The 15,412-nt window shown below is 37.8% G+C and overlaps 1 long non-coding RNA gene across 1 annotated transcript in view; it reads left to right on the top strand.

Annotated features, from left to right (window-relative positions):
* The window catches only part of LOC118174546, a 50,937-nt gene that overhangs the window by 23,816 nt on the left and 11,709 nt on the right, over positions 1-15,412 (top strand). The window contains exon 2 of the long non-coding RNA XR_004754682.1: positions 1,395-1,569. This is a non-coding gene — a long non-coding RNA (uncharacterized LOC118174546). The remainder of the gene's footprint in view (positions 1-1,394; positions 1,570-15,412) is intronic.

Raw genomic sequence — 15,412 nt, 5'->3', positions numbered from 1 at the left:
AACCTGTTAAACCCCAGAAAATCAGGGTTGCAAGCAGCTACAGCATACATAATGTTTTTTATATGGTCTGTCTTTCCATGAAGTGACTCTATGCAATATTAAAGATCACAATCATGCAACTGAAACAATGGAAACTCCAGTTCTGAAGAAACAAAGGACAAATAAAGTGACTACAGCAGGGCTCAAAGTAGAATACACTAATCACAACTTCCCCAGAGTTCAGAAATGTGTATATTGGTAGGGTCTGGTTTACTTCAGGTGTGATGAGAGTACCCGTTTTATTTTGAAATAGAAAATACTGTTACATTTTATTTTTTGAAACAAACCATTGAAAACGGAGTATCAAGACAGTGATTTGCTTTTTCCTTCTAACTCCTACACTCACAGGTTGATAATTACTTTGCAGGAACTGTCAAATTATTAAGGAGTGGAACATTTTTACCTGCCTGTGCTGATGAAAAGGGAAGGGATTATATTTTCTGATCTTGAGTATCTCAGAAGCTGTATAACTCCTTTAAACAATAGTATTGCTACAGCCTATTGGGTATTTACGAAACTTCAGCAGCTTAGAATTACCTTCCAGTCTTCATGTGCTGTATTTTTGTTGTTGTTGTAGTAGATATTTTTTTGAGGGGGTAGTGTCTTCTGTTTCAGTTTGTTTTCAATGCGGATGCATCACAGCATCATTTTACAATTCGGGGTATTTAAGATAGTATTCCTTCCTGCACCCGTTTTTCTTTTTGAATAATTAGTAGAAGGGATACCAAGATCACAAATAAATGCCTTTTAAATGATATTATAGACTCAGTCTTCAAAGGATGTGGCTAAACAAATTAATATTCAGGCAGACATAACCAAAGTCCTTTATCATCATGACCTGTCATCATATTCTGGTAATTTTAGCCAAATTTGTTGCGTACTGGTTAATAGGATGTGTATTCGGTCATTGCATGGCAGATAAGGTAAAATGCCTGCAAGGCTGTAACGTGTTCAAAGTAGTTATGTAGATGTTTTATCTGGTAACTGCTGGTTTGCTTTAGCTATGTAGGGGTTTGGGGGTTTCTTTTTGTTTGTTGTTGTTTTTGTTTGGTTGTTTTTTTTGCTAACTTGCAATCAAAACTTAAGAGACCCAGGTGTATCAGATGGCAGCGACTGAGAATTGTAAATTGCAGCCATGTATCTTTTAAATTAACACTTGATTATAGCTCAGAAATACATTAAGAAACTTCAACCTATGAATTAAGCGTGTGAAAACATTGCTTAGAAGATCTTGCAAACTCCATTCCACTGTGAACAAACTGCACCCGTTATTAGGGAAGGGATGATTCTTACAGTGCTTTCTGCCGGTGGACTTAGAAAAGGTCTTTACATGGGATTGTTGTACCTCTTTGCAGGTGAGAAGGTCGATAGAGAGAGAAAAGAAGCAATTTATCCAAGGTCACCTAGAAAGCTAATAATACTGCAGGAAGGAAAACCAATGAATCCAGAGGTGCACACTGTTTTCCTTCCAACTGTTCCAAGTTTCCCAAGGAAACAAACATCTCCACTGAAGTTTCCAGTCAGCATCTGGTAAGCATTCAGAGAAAACTGTTACTTCTGCTATGAATTCCTATTTTTATAGTTTGATTCAAGCAACATTATACTGTTAATCACATTAAGTCTATTTTTTTTCTAATTGATACCATTATAATTCCAGTGCTGTTTTTTGAAATTAATTCATTTATTTTTTATTCAGTTATTTTTTGCCAATGCAAGCGAAAGCAGTTTATCACAGACTTTCTGTATTAGAATTCCTAATGTTTTGTCTTTTAAAGAGATGCCTCCTGCTGTACTGTATCTCATAATCTCTTTATAGAAATAGAAGTTCTGTCAAAAGCAAAAGTAGAGGAAAGGACTTAATTTTACATTAAAGTTCTCATTCAGATTCAATTTTTTTTTATTATTTATTTTTTTTTAAAAAAATGAATTACTTTTCTCATAGTTGACTATACATGAAACTGTTCAATTTGTTTCTGTGAATGGTATCCTGCTCTTTGGAGAATTCCTAGAACTGCCATATAAATCTGAATGTCGCAAGGTCTGTTTACTCAAGACAATGTTGTTCTTACTATGCCAATAACAAAAACTGCATTTATATTTTAAACTTCTGATGGAAATGTTAGTTAGAGTTGATTGATTTTTTTTTTTTAACAAATAATTTTCACAGATTTAATGGAGCTGGTAAGTCCATTTGTTTTAGCTAGTGTAGCAGCCTCTTGGTCCACTGAGACTATTCAGCTCAGTCACTCTGTCACTCTGAGTAGTGTGTGTTAATGGACTTGCAGATGACTTTCCTAGCAGCGTTAGTGTCCTGTAAGCAGTGTTAGTAACCACAAAGATCTGTAGACTTTCAGGCGGGATTTTGTATGACTAATCATGCTCTCACTGGAATTGACTGACATTTTGGTAATGGCTTCAGTGCCGCAGAAGTAAGCCTTTAAGAATGAAATATTTTCTGTGTTATAAGGATACCCTTCCTACTACTGCAGCAAACCTAATGAGGAATGGCTGCTCAGTGCACTGAAAAAAGAGATCATGTGAAAACAAGGTAATAATGCAGTGTTCTGGCATATCCACAAGGTTTTGCTGAGTAAACACAGACAGGTCTAATTCTGATGCTGTCTAACTTGTGGATACTTGACTTTGCATGCCAATAATGCTTCTCAAGATAAACTGTGTGTACAATATGATCTGAAATTGAATAGCTGCCTTTCCTTGTCTAAAATACCATACACAGAAGCATCTGGGCTGGTTGAAATGAACACGTTTGCCAGACATTTGCAAATGATGCATTTTGTATGCTTTGAAAATATAGTCTCAAAGTTTCATTTTCTTTATTTTTCGTACTGTGTTGTTCTCAGATCTGTTTTCTATAAAAAATTACTTTTCCCGTAGTATTTTGTAAAATAAATAGCAATAAAATTAGGTGAGTTTTCTAAGTTACATAGGAAATCAATGTTGTTGGTGTATTTTCATTGAAAACCATTTAATTACTTTTTAAAGCTTTTTCAGTTATCTTGGCAATGTGCAGTGTATAACTAGAGTATGTGACTCAGGAGAAAATGTGTTGGTACTCATTTTGAAAAAAAAAGAAAAAGTATTGTATTCAATTAAAACCTGAACTGAGACCCAGGGGAGCAAAGAGAACACCGTTCGTTACATAGCGGAGAAAATCTGTAGCTGATGTAAATTTTTGTAGCTGAATTGACATCAGTGAAGCTAAGTTCATTTACAGGAGCCGAATATTTTTTTGCATGGTGGCGGTATTTTCTTTATTTGAAATCCAACTCTGCTTAATATTGGATAGAACAGCAAAATAATGTTCCATGACCTGGCTTCCTGGCTTCAGTGAGGTTCGCCTGAATTTACATTCATGAAACTGGGGGCAGAATCTGGTTCAATATATACAATATACTGTCTTTTTTTTTCCTCTTTACTGCTTTGAGCCACTTTGCCACTTTGTCAGATCAAAGCTAGTTGAAAGCTGAGCTAACCAGATGGTTGTGGATTTCCCTGTGGAAGACTATCCTGGGGAGACATAGAACTAGAACGAGGGATAACTTGATAGGGGAGGTGCTGAGAAGCATTTGGCTAGAGTACTGCTTATGCACAGGTGATTATAAACTGCTAGGATGATCTGGGGGGCTGGCATAATACAGAGCATCCCTAAAGCTGTCTTTTATTGCACTGGGACTGACATTGATGTGGGAGTACTGGATAGAGGATTGAATGTGCCCCCTCTTCTCTTAGCTGTGTGGGGTGCATCTCGGCTAAAATGAAAAATTCATTCTATGAATGATAATTTTTACTTGAAAAGCTAGAGCTTTATATTTTCATTTTGAGGAGTACTATTTTGTATGCAAACCATCTCAAGGATCAAGATGAGACTATTCTCTAAGGTGTGTTACTGCTGCTTCAAGTACATGGCTTTGCAATTCATTAAACTCTGCTCTCTTCCATGAAAATGTTTGTATAAAATTCTCCTATGTGTATCTACAAACTGGCATGTATAACGATGTTGCATGGCATCTCTATTAATTGCATGCCAGTTACTATGCAATTTGTGAACTTAATGAATATTACAGGAAAAAGAATGTCCTTTTAGTGCCACTGAAAGAAACCTAGGATGTTTTAAATTATGACTATTGCTATTTTATTAGAAGAGCCCTACAACTATTGACAATATCAATAAAGAAGTTTTTTAGGGATCATTTAGATTATTTTCTAATGGTCCAGCTGGCATACTATTAAATCTCTGCATCTAAGTCAGTGTATGATTTTAATCTGCAATTACTCCGAAGTTTTGACTGTACCTATCGAAGAGACCACCTTACTCACCAGGGCACGTTGTGAGAGCTGAAATGTTCCACTAGTTTGAGCAAGTAGTCATAACATGCAAATGGATGGCAGCTAACTTTTCAGTGAGGAGCCCATCACAGTTGAATTGATGATGTATGTCATATTGTGGGATGATGAAGGAAAATATATCAAACACAAATTTGATATATTTACAAAATTTTCTTCTCCTAACATTTGCATTGTTAAAAATTGTGCCTAAATTTAGATGCAATCAGCCTGTACTTCTGTTGTTTATATGAGTGTAAATTGGCGCAGATGTGATGGTCCTACCCTATGTACAATTAACAGGAGAAAGAATTTTATGTTTTATAAGTTGAGTAAATGTAATCTTAAAAGTTGCATATAATGTAATCCCATAGGCTGCTGTAAATGTTTACTGAAAGTCTTGGCCAAGCACCTTACTTGGTGGTAGAGGGTCACCCTTAGAATAAGGAATAGCGTACAATTCAGTATTTATTCATATGTGCTTTTAGTTTTAGCACATATCTGTCCCATATAAATTCTTTATTTTCAAAGCATAACATGATGCACATCTGCAGGCTGGGTACCTGTTCAGGCAATATTTTTAGCTTTCCTTGAAGAATACTGATGTTGGCATACCTTTGGGGACCTCTGGACTAGAGATCATGGTAACAATGTGGAAAGTAGGTTGAGAATTCCCTTGTTGACAGGGAGCAGTACATAAGGAATAGTTTTGGGAAGTTTGCAAGCTGTTGCTCCTGGACCTGTCTGGTGTTTGTCTGGTGCTTTTCTGAAAGAAACTACCAGAAATATCAAAAGACTTTTTGCTTCTTTGTCTCAAGGGTGTTAAATGACAAACCTTTAGTAAGTTTTTATCGTGTTTCTTACAAAAACAAACCTGTGCACTGATGGCAAGCAAATTTTATAATCTCCACCTCATATCAAATGTCATTTAAATTGTGCGTGTATACCTGCTGACCATAAACACCCCAGCATCTAAAATATTTTTGAAAACAAAACACTCAATTGTCTTTAGGTGAGATGATCTTACTCTGCTTTTTTTAAAAAGGAAGACAACATATTTTGAACGTATTCAGCTTGCCACCGTTCCTTTTCTCAAAGCATGTATCTTCAGAGAAACCTAGGGCAGTGTTATTGAAGAAGGTGCTGTGTTGACCTGTATTTATTTTCAGGCTTGAGATGGTTGTCCCCAGTAGCAGCAGCCTAGACTTTCCTTCCAGTTCGATGCTCTGTAACTGCCTGCCAATTGCCTCCGCATGACTCACGCATTGTTTGCCATTACTTTTGCATAGAGCTGGTCTGTATTGCAAATATTTGGCCCTTCCTTTCTCATTATTGTGATTTTTCCTTCTTTTGCTTTGTTCTTTTTGATGAAAACAAAATAATACTGTAATGAATCCTATATTTATAGAATACTAAACTGAGTAATAATGTACTGTCTTACACTGAGGTGAGAATCGTGTCCTTTTTTCATTTTTTTTTTGAGTTCATAAGTTATTTCTCATTGTAAAACTGTTAAAATTGTTTACTTATTTAAAAACTTCTATTGGCTTGGCTTCTGTGAGTCTGAATTTGAATTCTGTCAGTTGTCACTAAGCCACAAGCAGAACAAGATTCTGCTGTTAGCACTTGGAATCACCAGGGTGATTCTTTTTTTTAGTTTGTATAAATTTAGTTTGTTCTTCATTGATTGACTTATTGCCATAGGTATCAAGGTCTAATAGAATATTTTTTATCTGGTGCCTTCCCAGTTAGTTGTCTAAATCATGTGGGCTGTGAAGAAAATACTTTGTTTTGTACAATTCTGGGAATTGTTTGAACACAAAGCACTTCCCATTGCATCAAAGCCCAGCTCACAAGGGAGATACATTACTGTAGCTGACTTTTTCTTGGTGTGCTTGTGGTTCAAAATTAGCAAGTGGCTTAATGGACAAACACTGGGAGCACTCTGGAATTACGGCATCGTGATTCTTACGTGTCATGGGTAGCAGCAGTATCCAGAGGAAAAGAAGGGGAAAAAAAGTCTTGCCTTAAATTTACAGCCTCATGTTATTTATAAATATATATAAATATATATTATATAGTTAGCTTATCTGTCAATGTGTATTTATAAAGACAGTAATACATTTTAACTCACCTCTAACATGTTTAATGACAAGGATGACCCTATGGGAAGCAGCACTTTCTGACATGAGTTCTAGCTGTTTCAACCCAAAGGGTTGATTCTTCCCCCCCTCCCACCCTCCCCCCAGTTTTAGTTTTTTTTTTGTCTGCAAAGTCATTATTTCCCTCTCTGATGGCACTCACTTACAAACAAAAGTCAAGGAACATCAGTTTGACTTAGCAACTCTGTACAGGAACAGCAGCTTCCTTCTAAGTGCTTTAAATCCCTTGATTACCAACAGTAGCAATGCCCTAAAAGCAAGATTATTTAGCTTTCATGAAGTCCTGGTGTAATGGCAGTACTGTAAAGCACTCATTAAAACTCATGTACTTCTACAGTGAATTAGAAAAGCTACATGATTCCACAGTCGCTCTCAGTCAAAACATCTGTCTTCATATTAAATGCAAGTGCTTCTGCTTGTTAAGAAAACAGTGTCATGAAATGTGAGGACGGAATAATCACATCTCTAATACAGTGTTACAAAATTCCCTGCATCGAGGAAGGCAGATTTATACTAGCTTGATCTTATGAGGGTGTAAGAGATAATGGGAGTATAAATCTCAGGAGGAAAATAAAGTGTATAATTTAGAATCTCTTCATGAGATTAATGCTGTACAGAGTGGGTTTTGTTTAGTTGGTGGTGGTGTGTTTTTTTAACTTCATGAGATTAATGGTTTCGTTGGTTACAGTTTCTTTATCAATCAAAATAATCAATGGAATATTCTAAAATTTTGGAATTAAACAAACAAACAAACTAGGTTTATAGTTTTGGAGGAATAAAATTGTTCCATAATAATTTTAGTGTAGACTCTTAAAACTCTTTTTTTTTTATTTATTTTTATTTTTTGCTTGCCAGGATTTCTTAGTTTAGGAATTGATGTTTTCTAGAAATATCTTACACTATGATAATGAAGTGGAAATACAAGGAGTAATAGGTGAAGGAGGAACATTTTAGAGCATCAGTGTAAGCACTGGTTACCAACATGCTGCAAATACAGGAGCTGTGTGAGACACTTTGTATTATTAAACCTATTAGCAGATGTTCGTGCTTCTAAAAATAAAGCTATTGTGTCAGTGAACTCTGCTCAGAGTGACGGAACATCAGAAACCTCTTGAAGGCCTTTGTTACTGCTCTGTGCTAAGCGCAGAAGGCAGCCTAACTCAGCGCTTGGGTGCTAAACTGGAACACAGGTTGCCAGTCCTGGCCCTCCTCGGTGGCTTGGCATTTCACCCCATTTTCTGTATTTCAGTTTACTCAGGTGAAAGTAAGGAAAGCAGTACCAAGCTGCTTGATCCCAGTTGATCCTAGCAAAAATTAGAGGATGCTGTCCTACAACTGTGTTGCTAGGAGTTAGTGTTCAATGCGCTTCTTTTAATAAAGCCTCGTCCTGTTTTTATTTATCTGTGTTGCAATACTGCTTCTCCTTGCATGAGAATAGCTGCAGACAAGTGGTTCTTGTGGTCATTTCATCTTAAACTGTGCATTGCTTATTGTCTAACTTTATAAATGCTTTGCAACTGAAATGGATCCATTTTCTTTTTTATAGTTTGACAGTGGTTTCCGTTTGAGGTTTGGCTGTCACATTAAATTTATAATTATGCCCATCCTGGAGTTCAGTTTTTATTTCAGAGGGCAAGATCATTAGAAGGAAACCATTTCAGAATCTCCCCCTATATGCTTGTTGCTTGCCTGTTACATGTTCATCTAAACTACTGAAAAGAAAGACATGCTTCAGTATTTTCTGGAACTTGACAGAATTTTAAAAATTTGTTAGATATCGAGTGGGAAGTGTGCTGTGGTACTCTCTTCTTAAAATGTTTTTTTTTTTTTATATATATATATATATATTATCATTTTTTTTTATTTTTTTTTCATTCCTTCTTTTGCTGTAATCTTAAGAGTTTAGAAACTTTATTTTCAGAACTCAGTAGAAGTATATCTTAAATACCCTTCAGCAGAAGTGGGTGTGTGAAACATGCTGCAAAACTCCAGCTAGTGGGAAGTATGTTTTGCGATGTCCAGGAAAGCATCTGAGTTATTACTCATGTTTTGGAGCACAACCGAGTGGTTGTAGCGTAGCCTTACAGGTATTGTGCTGCCCTGTCCGCTCCTCCTCGCACCATCTTGGTTCATCAAGTGCCAGTGCTGCAGAAATCAGTTCTGAATGAAATTAACTGCAGTACTGGCTGCGACAGAGGCTGCTTTCCCCACCAGGGCTGCCTCCAGCCCCCAGAGGCAGCGGGTGGGACCCGGTGGGAATGCAGGGGGCATGGCCGGGCAGCTGGCCTGCACCGACCGCAGGGACATTCCATACTGTACGGTGTCACGCTCAGCAAGGGAAGGCAGGGAAGGAGACAGAGAAGGGGGGCTCCTGTAATGAGAACGCCTGTACCTCCAAGCAACTGCTACATCATGTATGCTATGCCTTGCTGCTGGAGACGTGGCCAGACATCGCTCGTTGGTGGGAAGCAGAGAATTATTATTATTATTATTTATTTATTTTTTCTCTCTTTTCTTCTGTGTGGCCTTCGTTTATTTTCCCCTTTCTTTTCCCTTTAATTAAATTATCCTTATCTCAACCCGTGAGCTTTTTTCTTTCCCATCATACTTTCTTCCCCTCCTCTGAGTGACAGGGCAGTTGTGGTGGAGTTCTGCTGTCCATCAGAGTGAAACCACCACACCATTATAATCCGATTATAGAGAAAATAAAGGGATTGAACAGTCTCCTTGTTTCTCCACTTAAAGGAGATACTTTTTCATAGCCCTAGGCAATGCTGCAAAGGAAACATTTTTGGGTACTGTGCAGAAAATAGTCATGGTTTGCCTTTGATCCTGAGAAACATACAGAATCTGAAAGAAAGGTGAGATGGAGTTAGGTAGGAGTGATATGTCTGGGAAAATGCTTTGAAAGTACCTGGCATATTGTGTATGCCGCGTTAGTACAAAGACAAAGGTTTATCCTTCATAAGTGAGCTTATGTTGAATATCATTTCTGGCAGAGCCCAGCTAACAGAATTAGAAAAACTGGAGATGCCATTGCAGGCAAACAAATCCCTTTTCCTAAAATGGAAATTGAGAATACTCAGGTCTGCCTTTTAAACATTACCAATGTACATTGGATCCTGTGTCCAGGAACTAAACCAGACTTGCTTTGTGTTCTTCTTCCAAGTATCATCTACAATATAGACCATGACCAGAAAAATGCTTCCAACCACGCTCCTCAGGGGCTGAAAGTGGTTTTTTTTTTCCCCCAATTCTTCAATCCATCTCTGTTTCACAATTGCAAATTGCAGTAGCGTAGTCTTTTAATCTTTCTTTCTGTTTATTCCATAAATGTGTCAGAAAAAAAGCTGCACATTCTTTTTGATACAAATTTTGCAACCCTTTCTTCTTTGATAATCTCGAAATTGAATAATAAGAATGCTTATACTGAGCTGTTTTGTTGTACTTGGTAAAAAAAAATGTGGTACAAATTAATGAGGGAAGGTTTAATGAATAGCATTGTTTTTCCTTCTGCATCTCATTGTGATAATTAAAATGGGTTTTATTTTTGTACTGTGAGAAGACACTGCATCAAGGCTAACAGAGTGTTTACAAAGAAGTGATACATGAGCTCTGTGTACCCATAAAATACAGTGAAGCAGGCTGACATTGACTTGGTTCTTACAAGTTTCTGTTATTACAGGTTTGCAATTTTACTTGGGAAACTGTGAAAGTTTATTTATATAAATGCCAGAGATGTTATTAATAATTGTGTCCAGGATCAACCTAGTACAACATCGATCAAACCTGCTGCAGCTTTGTTTTAAATCAAATGTGAGGTATTTGACAAGCTCATAACTGTCTACCATAGATTTTTTTTCTGATATAGCCCAGATATCCAAGTTAGAATTGCAAAAACATTGAAGAAAGAACTCCAATTTACAAATCTGTCAATAAAGGCAGCCACATCGTTAGGATTGATGTAATGTATTATAAGATTACATGGGGGGAACTCAGCACAAATGATTTCTGTAGCACTTGTCACACCTGGATTTTACAAGTAGTAACATTTAGAATAATAACCATCTAATGCATTTCCCTGTGAAAATACAGATCATAAATTTCAGCTATTGGTTCAACTTGCGAATTGGTAGCTCATATTCAGATACTTTCTGTTGACAATTCCTTTGGTCCTTTTAAGGGTTGAGGATTACGGTGTTTAATTTTAATATTGCAAACCATGTATTTGTCTTTGTAGAAGAACCCTTCTAGTCCAGTTTACCAAGCAAACTGTTTTGTTATGAGTGAGCTGTCTTCGCTGTTTTCTATTCTGTCTATCCCTGCTCTTTTTGCAAACATTATCAGGTTCAATTTTAAATTTGTAGTAAAAGAATACATTGTCACAGGTTGAGAATCAGTTCTCTAGGTAGCCTTCACCCTAAATAATTGATAACTACTCATTAAGAAATGTAGTATCAACAAAGTCTTTTCCAATTTGATATTGTCACATAAGTTTTGAGTGTTCCTGTCTCTCAGAATCAGAAACCTGTGTGATATTGAGTTCAAAGCTTAAAACATGTTCAAAAATAAGTTGTTAACAGTTGCTGTCAATTGTTGGTAGGAGTATTTGATTTGACAAGACTTGTCTTCCTCCAAAACCTGTTGGGTAATATAAAATATAATGAATCCTTTAAAAGTAAGTAATAATGCTTCATCAGATATTATGATGATTTTATGATGAAATGATTTTACTTGAAATCAATATTGAGATGACTCAGCAGTAGAAGTCATGCTGTTTACACTTTTGAAATAGTGACAGAACAATGAAATTCTTCTAGTTCTATGGCTTTTTCCAAGATAGGTTTATTCTATGGGAAATATATCTGTTTTCTGAAACTGAATAAACAGGAAAAAATGTATCTTGAGATATGTCTAAGATGCTACCTCCTGATGGCATTCTGCAGCAGTTGAGATCAGTTGGATTTTGAATATTAATAGTGGAAGTTTATATTGCCATAATCTTAGTTATGGGTGCCTTTTCATAGACAATGAAGACAGTATCTGGAGAATATTGGGAAGAAAACTGGCATCATATACTTGTGCTTGTGGAGTGTCAACAGCGTCTGGAGCCAATGTTTGAAACACACAGAGCTATGGATGGCCCAACGTATGTCAGTCCTTTCCAGCTGCCCTGGAACATTCAGCTTCCCTACCTCTCTCCTTGTTTTAGTGCAAGAAAATAGATTCCTGGCATACTGTATTTTTATTTTTTTTTTTTTTACCAATGGGTAAAAAAAATCCCTGAGCTGGAAAATCAGCTGCTTTTCTTCACTGGTGAGAAGTGTTATGTATAGAGCTGCTAAAACCTTGGCACCTGTAATTGTGCCAGACTTGAGCGTGGCTGTAGCTGGACCCTGAATGGATTGATCTGCGACCTCTGCTCAGCACTCCTGAGAGAGTACAGAAGGAAGCTTTAAATTATAGTCACAGCATGTGATCCTTATGGTATTCTACAGTGTTGAACCTTTTGTCCTCTATTTGAAGCCTTGTAATTTGTACTAGTGTCAGCAGTCCCATTTAAGGGTTGAAGGTTTTAGAAACACTTTTCCCCACTCCCTTTTCTATGGTCACTTCCTGCACGGAGAACTAGTCACAGTGAAATGCAGGTGTTTAATATTGAAGAAATCTTCCTTGGGAAAGTCTCCCTTGGGCTAGCTTAAGTTTTTGAAGCACAGAAGTCACTAAGTTTTGAGGGCCATTGTTTTTCACAAAGGTGTAATCAAGTTGGATTGTTAGAAAACTGTTGTCAACATCCAGTCTAACACTGATATTTTGATCCAACTTGAGTGAATGCATATCCTTGTTCACACCTGCACTGTATTGCTTTGACTTACTGCAATGCGATATTCATTTCAGTTGTAGACAATAGTCTTGTCTTTGTCTTCTAACCTGCCTACTTGCCTCTGTTGTGAGAAAACTGGCTTGTAACTTACCTTGCCGGCTGTGCAGGCAAGGCGGAGGTGCCTGCTCCTCATGACAGCCAAACTTTTCCTGGGCTGTGGGAGATGGACTTTGCAGCCTGTCAGGTTAATGACAAAATTGAATCTGGGCCTCCTTGTACTTGGAGGAGTTTTCTGACCTACAGACTATTCCTGAAATGCACATATCAAAATAAGCACCCATTTCTTGAACGAAAACCTCACCGACTCTTCATTATCCCTGGCAGATGCCTTGAATGTAGCCTGAGACCAGCCCCCTCAGCAAACTGGACGGTGTAGCTGCTTGGCCTGGGTAAGCTGAGCTGCCCACAGAGGAGAAATTCTTTGTCTAGAAAGCCTTAATGTCAAAAGTGACTGGTGGGAAGGCAACTGTGGCAAGGCTGCTTTGGTTGGAGTTTGAGACTGAGATGCAGAATACTGGCCCAAATAATACAGACTTCTTTTATAGAGTTTAGTGTATTCCAGGGCTGTCAGAAGGGTCGCAGGGGAACCTGCATTTGCTCTGAACTGTAATTTGCAAAGCGTGCACAGTCAAACACCCCAGGCAGGCTTTTATGTGAAAATACCGTGCTCTGTTCTGTTGGACCAGCAGTTAAACAGAACGATGTAAAATGCTTTATGGTGGCTTTGTTGGTGTAGAATGCATTCATGACACCAACCTGCCTCGGCAAGCTTAAATGTATCGGTAGCATTTAACCTCAGGTATCCATCCAAATCCCAAACCAGAAATGAGAGTGTGACATAGCACCTACCAGCTGGATCCAAGCAGACCTTAACAAGCCTCTCGCATCTCTGCCAGTCAGGCACTTGAGAGGATGATTGCGAATGGCTAGCTTGAATATTACTGAATTTGAAATTCATTGGAGGAAATAAAAAGTCAGCTATGGCTGTTGCCTTGCCAGTTCATCTTCATTCCAAATGGTAAACATGTTGGTAGATGTGAATGAAAAGCCCTCTAGAGTGTAAATAATAAATGCTTCTTCCAGCTGCACTGAGAGCTTTACGTTTTTGAAATGATGCCAGCATTTCTTTGCTTTTAAATGGATTACTTAGTTACACTGTACTGTGCTCTGTGCTAGGCTGTGAAGGACTTTGTGTTCATAACTGTTGATTTTTTATAATTACTAGCATAAAGCATCATATGCTGCAAATTAAACACAAACAAATGAAATGAATATTCCGGGAATTCTTAGCAATTTGTAGTATTCTGTATGAGCTTTTAGGGCAAACACTTAGGAGTTTCTCAGTTCTTAACAAGTAATGCCTGAGTTTGTTCAAAATATCTAGATTATAAATATATTAATGTGTTTTCTTACTCGGGTAGTGTTTGTGCACTTAGCACATCTAAATAACAATTATTTCATTTAATCCCCACTAGTAACAGTGGCAAGTGGTCAGAAAACCACAAAGTGAAGTCTCGGGAGCAAAGACTGTATTAACCTTGGGTTTTCTTGGACAACCCCTGCAGCTTTCTTTGCATAGATCTGAGAGTTGGTCAGCAGTGGAAGTAGCTCGTCTTTATACTTCAGAGTCATGCCATTAGTACCTAATACTGAGTATTCATATGTGACAGTCACTAAGGTTGTATGCCTGGTTTGCAGCATTTCAAAATAGAAACATGGGCATTGAACATTTTAAGAAAGAGTTAAAATTGAATTATTTTCTCAAAGTAGTACATGTGTATGACTGATCTTTCCAGAAAGGAGATCCAGCTGAGGACTGCTAACTAGTATTTATTGTCTGTCAGCATCCTGCTGAAATGTGGTTCAAAACAATGCATTTTAAGCCAATGATAAGTTTCTGGGGTGAACTCCTCTTCATTCTTGGCTGAAGTGAGAAGAGATAAGAGAAATATGCTGTGTGTTGGAGAATAGTTTGTGGGCGTCATTAAGTAACTAAGTCATAGCAAGTTTTAGCTTTTGAATGCTTTTCCCTTTTTAGTGTGAATGAATTTATTGACTGTAGTTTCTTTCCTGAATTGTCTCTGCTTTAGCCCATGGATGAAATTCCAGTCACAGACAGTCGCCTTCATTTCCTGAATAAATGGGTGTATAATAGGACTCAGTATTAAATAGTATCTGCAGATGGAAATGTGATAATGGCCTGATTATTGTCCCACAGAAGTCAATGGGTATCTGAGCCATCTCTTTCACTGGAAGTGTGATTAAAGCCAAAGTTTCTCAGAGAAGGCAAAGCTTCGGTGATGAATGGAGAATCCTGGCTGTCAGAATGCATTTGATACACAACTATATGGTGCATTTAGAGCAGACATTCGATTACATTTCTTCAATTAAGAAAAAAAAAATAAAAATCTGTCTTCTCTCTGTCTTAAGGAATAGGGAAATCTCATGAGAAATGGGTCATACTTAGACTGTGTGCTTAGCTGCTGTTTTGCTGCATCTGCTGCTCTCTGGACTTGTATTGCCTCTGGCTGTTCATTCGCAGCTCACCAAGGCATTGCAGCTCTCTCACAATTTCTTATATTTCTTTTGAGGGCAAATGTATTTGCTCTCTGCTTTGTGCAGTGCAGTGTTCTGGCCCTGTTTCATCATCATGAGTTAAATCCTCTTCAGACTCCTTCAAAACCTCAAAGAGTCTTGACACAGCAGAACTTTTGCAGCTGAACTGTATGGCGCACCAGGAGTGCATCCCTTGCTCTCCGCAGGAGCTTTCTTTTCCAGCACGGGGAGGTCTGGAGGAGTAGACAGCGCCTGTGCTGAGCCTGAAGGGAGCTCAAGAGTAAGTGCGGGAGTTACTGGAACCGAGGGGTGGTTGTGGGATAAAAACACACAGTCAACAGAGACAGTAAAATAATAGTTGCTGAATCTGTGAACTCACTTAGGATTTGGCTCAACAATAGCAGCAAATGGAAACAGATGATAATCA

The sequence above is a fragment of the Oxyura jamaicensis genome, chromosome 14, assembly GCF_011077185.1.
Source record: "Oxyura jamaicensis isolate SHBP4307 breed ruddy duck chromosome 14, BPBGC_Ojam_1.0, whole genome shotgun sequence".
Lineage (NCBI taxonomy): Eukaryota > Metazoa > Chordata > Aves > Anseriformes > Anatidae > Oxyura > Oxyura jamaicensis.
Note: the sequence above shows the minus strand (reverse complement) of the source record. Positions and strands in the feature narration are given on the sequence as shown.